Source organism: Lactuca virosa, chromosome 2 (genome assembly GCF_052849685.1).
Source record: "Lactuca virosa cultivar CGN04683 chromosome 2, Lactuca_virosa_CGN04683_v6, whole genome shotgun sequence".
NCBI lineage: Eukaryota > Viridiplantae > Streptophyta > Magnoliopsida > Asterales > Asteraceae > Lactuca > Lactuca virosa.
Window position 1 is genome coordinate 299,575,108 of NC_136427.1, and position 8,101 is coordinate 299,583,208.

The following is an 8,101-nucleotide window of genomic DNA, read 5'->3' on the forward strand; positions in this document are numbered from 1 at the left end:
AGGTAATCGAAGTTTGTATGCTACTGGCCCAATCCTAGCAAGGATTTCGAATGGCCCGATGTACCTTGGATTTAGTTTCCCGCGTTTGCCGAATCGTATCATTCCTTTCCAAGGGGAAACTTTTAGTAGTACTCGATCACCCACCTGGAATTCCAAGGGTTTGCGTCGTTTGTCTGCGTAACTCTTTTGCCGATCGCGAGACGCTTTCAGTCTCTCTCGAATTTGAACGATCTTTTCTGTGGTTTCCCTTATGATTTCAGGGCCAGTGAGGGTGCTATTAGAGACTTGCCCTCTAGCTAGCTGTGTATCCCCCACCTCAGCCCAACACAGGGGTGATCTGCATTTGCGACCGTAAAGAGCTTCGAATGGAGCGACTTTGATGCTAGTATGATAGCTGTTATTGTAGGAGAATTCGATAAGCGGTAGATGGGTATCCCATGCTTTACCGAAGTCTATCACACAAGCTCTTAACATGTCTTCCAACGTTTGAATGGTTCGCTCGCTCTGTCCGTCGGTTTGTGGGTGGTAGGCCGTACTCATGTCAAGCCTAGTTCCCAATGATTTTTGTAGAGACTGCCAAAACCGTGAGGTAAATCTACTATCTCTATCGGAGATAATGGATATCGGCACACCATGGAGTCGTACAATCTCTCTGATGTACGTTCTAGTCAGCTTCTCCATCTTGTCGGTTTCTTTTATTGGTAGGAAGTGTGCTGATTTGGTCAATCTGTCTACAATTACCCATATTGTGTCAAGCCCGCCTGATGCCTTAGGCAGCTTGGTTATGAAGTCCATGGTTATTCGTTCCCACTTCCACTCAGGTATATCCGGCTGTTGTAATAGCCCGGATGGTTTCTGGTATTCTGTTTTGACCTTAGCGCAAGTCACGCACTTGCTCACATAGGTAGCAATCTCAGCTTTCATGTTCGGCCACCAGTATAATTTCTTGAGGTCTAGATACATCTTATCCGACCCGGGATGGATGGAGTATCGAGTCTTGTGTGCTTCATTCATGACAACATCTCGGAGTCCACCGAACTTCGGTGTCCAAATCCGGTTCATGATATAACGTGCTCCATCCTCCTTGACTTCTAAGTTTTTATCCATTCCCCTTAATGTCTCTCCTGCCACCTTTTTTGGTTTCAAAGCTTCCAGTTGAGCTTCCTTGATTTGTATGGTCAGGTGGGAATGGATTGTCATTGTTAAGGATTTTACTCGGCGGCCCGAGTACTCCTTCCTGCTTAGAGCATCGGCCACTACATTGGCCTTGCCCGGATGATAACGAATTTCGCACTCGTAGTCATTCAGCAACTCCACACATCTCCTCTGTCGCATGTTGAGCTCTTTCTGATTGAGGATATGCTGAAGACTTTTGTGATCAGTGAAGATAGTGCATTTCGTGCCGTAGAGGTAGTGTCTCCAGATCTTCAAAGCGAAAACCACTGCTCCTAATTCCAGGTCGTGCGTAGTATAATTAACCTCGTGCGTCTTAAGCTGTCTTGATGCATACGCGATAACCTTCCCTCTCTGCATGAGCACACATCCGAGGCCTTGATTCGAAGCATCACAGTACACTACGAAGTCCTCGGTTCCCTCTGGGAGAGACAAGATCGGTGCGCTGCATAGGGCTTGTTTTAACGTTTGGAAAGCAGTTTCTTGTTTATTTTCCCACTTGAATATCACACCTTTCTGCGTCAAAGTGGTGAGTGGTTTCGCAATCTTGGAGAAGTTTTGTATAAATCTTCGATAGTAGCCAGCAAGCCCAAGGAATTGTCGAATTTCGGTTGGCGTCTTGGGTGCTGACCAATTCTCGATTGCCTTGATCTTGGAGGGGTCCACATGTATGCCTTTCTCACTTACCACATGTCCAAGGAAATCCACTTCTCTAATCCAGAATTCACACTTAGAGAACTTAGCATAAAGCTTCTCCGCTCTTAGCGTTTCTAGCACTTGGCGTAGATGTAGGCGATGCTCTTCTTCGCTTCGCGAGTAGATCAAGATATCGTCGATGAATACGATTACAAACTTGTCTAGGTAGGGTCGACACACTCTATTCATTAGGTCCATGAATACCGCAGGTGCGTTTGTTAAACCGAAGGACATCACCACAAACTCGTAGTGCCCATAGCGAGTTCTGAATGCAGTTTTGGGAATATCTTCTTCTTGAACTCGTAGCTGATGGTAGCCTGACCTTAGGTCGATCTTTGAGAAGAAATTTGCTCCTTGGAGTTGGTCGAAAAGGTCGTCGATTCGGGGCAGAGGATATCGGTTTTTGATGGTGAGCTTGTTTAGTTCCCGATAGTCGATGCACATGCGAAATGATCCGTCCTTCTTCTTTACAAAAAGGACTGGTGCTCCCCAAGGTGAGAAGCTTGGTCTGATGAACCCTTTGTTCAAAAGCTCGGTCAACTGACTGGACAACTCCTGCATTTCTGATGGTGCGAGGCGGTATGGAGCTCTGGCTACGGGGGTAGCTCCGGGTATTAAGTCAATTCTGAAATCGACTTGTCGTGCGAGTGGTACACCAGGAAGATCTTCTGGGAACACATCCGGGAAGTTACACACTTCGGGGATGTCTTTGATGTCTTTCACGTCTTGTTTCTTGTCTACTATATGGGCTAAGAAGGCATGGTACTCCTTCCGGAGATACTTTTGGGCTTTGATGCATGAGATGATTTGTAAATTCGCACTAGGTTTGTCACCATAGATGAGAAGGGTTTCGTCATTTGGTAGGTTGAGGCGAACGGCCCTTTCGTAACATAGAATGTCGGCACGGTGAGGAACTAACCAATCCATCCCGATGATTACGTCGAAGCTTTTTATGGTGACTGGCATCAGGTCAATTTTAAATGTATGGTTGTCTAGAGTGAGAGTACATTCTGAGTATATATCGCTAGTGCGTTCTACTTTCCCATTTGCCATTTCTACTACGTAAGTATCCTTTAGTGATTGGGGATTTTGTTCAAGTAAATATTTATATTGGTGGCTCACGAAACTCCTCTCCGCTCCACTATCGAATAGTACGCATGCATAAGAGTTATTGAGGAGAAACGTACCGGTAACCACCGTGGGATCCTCGACTGCTTCCCCATGTCCTATTGCCAGGACTCTTCCTACTCCACCAGCATTAGGGGCTTGTGCTTTGGGGCAGTCTCTTTTGAAGTGACCTGCGTCTCCACAGTTGTAGCAGGTCCGGGTTGCCCCCGTACTGGCGACTTGGTTGATTGGTTGAGCCGGCGCTTTACAGAAACGAGCAGTGTGCCCCTTCCTGTCGCAGTTGTTACAGTGCATCTCCCTACAAGCACCATTGTGGTGAAAGTTGCACTTGTTGCACTTAGGTAGTTTTCCCGCATATGGCTTCGGTGGTGCTGGAGTGGTAGCAGTAGTGGCAGCATTAGTGGCAGCATGGACAGCAACAATTTGTTGCTTCTTAGCGGGGTCCTGTGCTGGTTGGCTCTTCTTTTCGTTCCAGAACTTCCTTTTGTTGTTTCCCCCTTTTGATTTATCAGTGGTGGTGGTTGTAGTATTATGACCGGCTCGGTGGTCAACAAGTTGTTGTGCCAGCTCCCTGGCACTGTCAAAAGTAGTTGGCCTTGAAGCTAGGACACTACTTTGCACGTGGAGAGACAGTCCCCAAAGGTATCGCTCCACCTTTTTCTCCTCCGGATTAACCATTGTTGGGCAGAGGAGAGCCAATTCATTGAATCGGGTGGTGTAGGTTTCAAGGTCAGAGCCCGTCATCCTGAGGTTCCAGAGTTCTTGTTCCAGCTTTTGAATTTCACCTCTCGGGCAGTACTCCTTCATCATCAACGTTTTTAGTTCTGCCCAGGTTATGGAGCTAGCCACTTCGAGAGTAAGTGACTTAACCCGGCAGTTCCACCAAGTAAGGGCCCGGCCGGTGAAGGTTAAGGTTGCGAACTTAACTTTGCTCGCTTCGGGGCAGGAGCACACCTGAAAGACTACTTCGGTCTTTTCAAACCATTGCATCAACGTGATGACTCCCCCGCTTCCATTGAAGTTGTCGGGTTTGCCATTTGTGAAGTGCTTGTATGAACACTCTTTTGCACGCCACGTACTGTCTCCGTGGATAGAGTGTGTAGCTCCCGATCCCGAACCACCAGCTCCGTTGGTCCCTATATGTGACATTGCGGCCGCTACGGCTGCTGTTACTGCAGCCTGGAACATCGCGGGATCAAACTGTGGAGGCGGCGGCGGAGGAGGTGTTGCTGTGTTGCTGGAAGGTCTTGGTCTTCTTCTTGGCGGCATGGTTCTGTCATAAGTCATAAACCAATGTACTTTTAGTAAAAGTGTATTTATAGGGAGAGAAATCTTTTATACATAAAGTATATTATTACGTTGTTTTCCGGTATGTTTACGATACATACGATTTTATACTTTTTATTGACCCAATACATTGGGTTATGAGGTAAAATGAAAGTATAAAATATTTTTATTATAGTAACACAAAATACTCCTATAGTATTTGTAAATGTTTAGTTTTGAGTTCTTAAAGCATTTAGTTACTTTATAATATTCATCATACTTTTAATGAGAATTTATAAGTCCTTGTCTTACCCGTTCGGCTAACGACCCTCCACCGATCAAGGAAGCGGTGGGTGAGAGTGGACACCCATTAAGTTGCCATTTTATAGGCAACAACCTTATACCCCCCTTATAGACCGGCTTCGTGAATGAGGCGTACTAGCGGTAAGACGAGTTTGTTAGATTTGTTGTCCATCCTGACCATCCCCCGGTATATGCAAGTCAATTCCCGGACAGATATAGTTGATCAGGCTATATCCTTCCCAGACTTGATTTACATATACCAAGGCATACCCATAATGTACAACTCCTCTTCTTTTATTTTATGTTGTTGTAGTTATGACACTATGTGAGCATGTATGCATGTATTTATACTTTTTAATAAAAAGAATCATTTATTTTCTAAAAGTATATTTATTTGAAAAATGCACAAATCAGAGACTATTAGTCCCAATTGTGTTTATAGTTTGTATATCTTATGTGGTTTGATATACTTAATTCACTATAAACTGCGCTCTGATACCAATCTGTCACACCCCCAAACCAAGGATGGCGGAAACGTCCGGGGGTGGAGGACTTCATGTATAGTATCATAACAGCAATTGTAATAGTAATTCAAGCAAACACAACCAACATATATATAATTGAAAAAAAATTACATCATTGTATGAATTACATGTTTACGAATCAATTACAATATATTGATAAAATATGAAATAGTAGACGCCTTAGCGTCCCATCCTCAAAAGCACTTGATTACCTGTTTAATGATTTCCTGAGAATACAAGTTGTTTAAAAAAAATGTCAACACAAAGGTTGGTGAGTTCATAAACTTTTCGTTTGTAAAAGTAGTATTTGTGTTAGAAAAATCCAATATTTTCCTTAATGTGTAAATGTAGTCTTAAAACCCAAAGATCGAAATGTACAAGTAATTTGTCATATTTATAGTAAAACAATGCAAGTTTAAATCGACATAAACTCGTTAAATTTTAATGAAGTTCCCGTAAATTCCAATGTTTGTTAATACTTTATGTGAGTTTATTATAACCATACTATGACCAAGGTTGCCTAAAACGACGTTCTTCAGGCGTCGGAAATGTTATGACATTTGTCACCCCAGACCTATCGGTCTAACTGTTGCATGCAGTTTAGGTGTGGGTTTGCCAAACCCAATATAGATCTATACACAAGTATCACGCTCTCCCTCAAGGAGACTCTGGTTACAATACAGGACTTAATGGTAATTTGAAGTAATTGTCTCACAAAGTCATTAACGGAATTTCGTGTTATGAAAACTTGGTACCGTATGGCCGTACCTTGCTTAATGAAAATATCCTTTGTATAAATGTACCCTTTTTAAATGTATATGTTATGTAATGTATCATAAACTATACCTATTATAGTTTATCAACCAAGGGTAGTACGTGGTAATGTATGCAAACTATATTCAAAATAGTTTATTTAATGTTTGAATGTATCGATTGTACTTTGATTATAATCACTTGTTATTCTTTATATTTTATATGACCAAATCCATTTGTAAACTGATGTGTGTCTAAATATTAAGATAAAATGTCATATATTGCAGTAACATATAGTCACATAAAGATATACACCTTGCTCAACATGTTACAAGGTGAAATGAAATTAACAGCAACTTTTCGTTAAAAACAGTTTCTGTTACCGTTCTTAGAAAATTTATAGAAAAATCATCACAACTCTAAATCCAAATCCGCAAATTTTGAGAGTTTGGAATATGAGTCTAGTTTGTTCGTAAATTTTATCATGATTTTTAGTGATCTCTAACAGAGGTGAAAATGTTCATAATCACAGACTGGTCCGGGTTTGCCTCTGAAATGACAGGCAGTTTTGTAAAAATCACCATTAATTGTCGAAAATCCATTTGGAGATGTGCAAGTAGTCATTTTAAAGCTAAGAGTTTGAACTACTTGCACCTGAAACAGTTTTGAAAACTAAAATTTTTAAGTTGACCAAAACAGTCTGTGATTAACGTCCATCTTTTCTGATGCAATCTGTTAGAAAAAGTTTAATTGTGTTCTTGATGATTTTACTTGTATTCCCCCCTTAAAACTTAAGAAAAACATGTAAATGTGTGGGTATGAACTCACCTTATGTGGTTTCAGTAGATGAAAGTGAGAGAGAGGATGTGTTCAACTCAAGAACACTAAGAAGATGTCTTGATGATTCGAAAATCTAACACCGAATAAGATGGAACTTGTGTAAGATATCAATAATTTGAGTAGAATGGAGTTTAATAATTATGTGAATGATGAAGATACTTACTAATTGAAGAAAGAAATCCCTGGAGAAAGCCTTGAAGTTCTTGAAGTTAAGAGAAAAGATGAGAGAATTTTGGAGAGTGTTCTTGGTTGCTAAGTGTAGAATGAAAGAGTTTTTATGGAGAATGAGGAGAGAGGATCAATCCTCCAGCTCTTAGAACGTGGGAAGAGCTGGAGATTGGGTGTAAAGGTCCACTAAGGTGACAAGGAGTAGTGGGAAAGAGTGGATGATCATAGAGTGAGGTGGTGGTGGCTTGCTTTTGTCATAAAATAAGGAAAAGCAAATATTCCCTCAATAATTAGTCCAACCACCAATTCTTTTAATACATTTTTATAAAAACCCTGGAGATTTATATATTTTGGGGCCTTAGTTTATAAAATAAAGTTTTGGGTGAAAATCTCACGTTAAAATAATGAAAAACGGAGTTAAAACGAAGTCGTAGTCGAAAAACCGGAAAAATTATGACACGCAAACATGCATGTCGTCTTCTTTTATGACAGGGGCTTCCTTGATACTCATTGCGTGTCATCAACACGCGAGTCGTAAGGTTACGACAGACAAATGTGTGTCGTCTTCCTTTATGACAGGGACTTCGGTCCTGAAGCTTCAGTTTTGGGTCCTTAAGCCTATTTTACCCGTTTTTACCCCGTTTCAAGTGGTTTTTGACCCAGTTAAGGGTCGGGATGGCCCGAATGATTACAAAAAAATTAAAGGAACTTTTGAGAGAGATTTGGGAGAGATTCGGGAGAGATTTGGGAGAGATTTTAATAGAGAGAGGTTGAGTGAAAGAGATTGTGAGAGGTTTCGTTTGTGATCTTTTTGAGTGTCCGGCTTCGCAACGAAAGGTCCATAAACCCCGTTAAGCCATGATTTAGTGTCTTACACAATCCCGATGATTGTGCAATAGTGTTTTATCGCTTTGGTTTGTTGTTTAGCACTGTTAAGGTAAGGAAAATCAAACACATGAATTTTTCAAATGATGTTTTCTCATTGAAATAGCGAATTGTATAATGTAAACCCTAACATACAAGGGTTAATGGAGTTGACCGGTTTGACTTGTTGACTTTGTTTGACTTTGACTTGAGCGAAATTTGACGGTTGTCACATCATCCCCCCGTTAGAAGGAATTTCGTCCCGAAATTTTCATTTTGACTTGGATTTCAAGAGTTTGGGAAGAGATGTGGATACTTTTGTTTCATCTGATCCTCGCATTCCCAGGTGAATTCGGGTCCTCGTTTAGCGTTCCAACGTACCTTCA

At 41.5% G+C, this 8,101-nt stretch overlaps 1 long non-coding RNA gene across 1 annotated transcript; it reads right to left on the reverse strand.

Annotated features, from left to right (window-relative positions):
* Nucleotides 1-5,255: 5,255 nt before the first annotated feature.
* Nucleotides 5,256-7,065, reverse strand: LOC145157142 (uncharacterized). The gene is made up of 3 exons (XR_013737114.1): nt 6,847-7,065; nt 6,672-6,756; nt 5,256-5,317 (listed from the first exon to the last, which is right to left on the reverse strand). It is a non-coding gene; the product is annotated as an uncharacterized LOC145157142 (long non-coding RNA).
* Nucleotides 7,066-8,101: the final 1,036 nt, after the last annotated feature.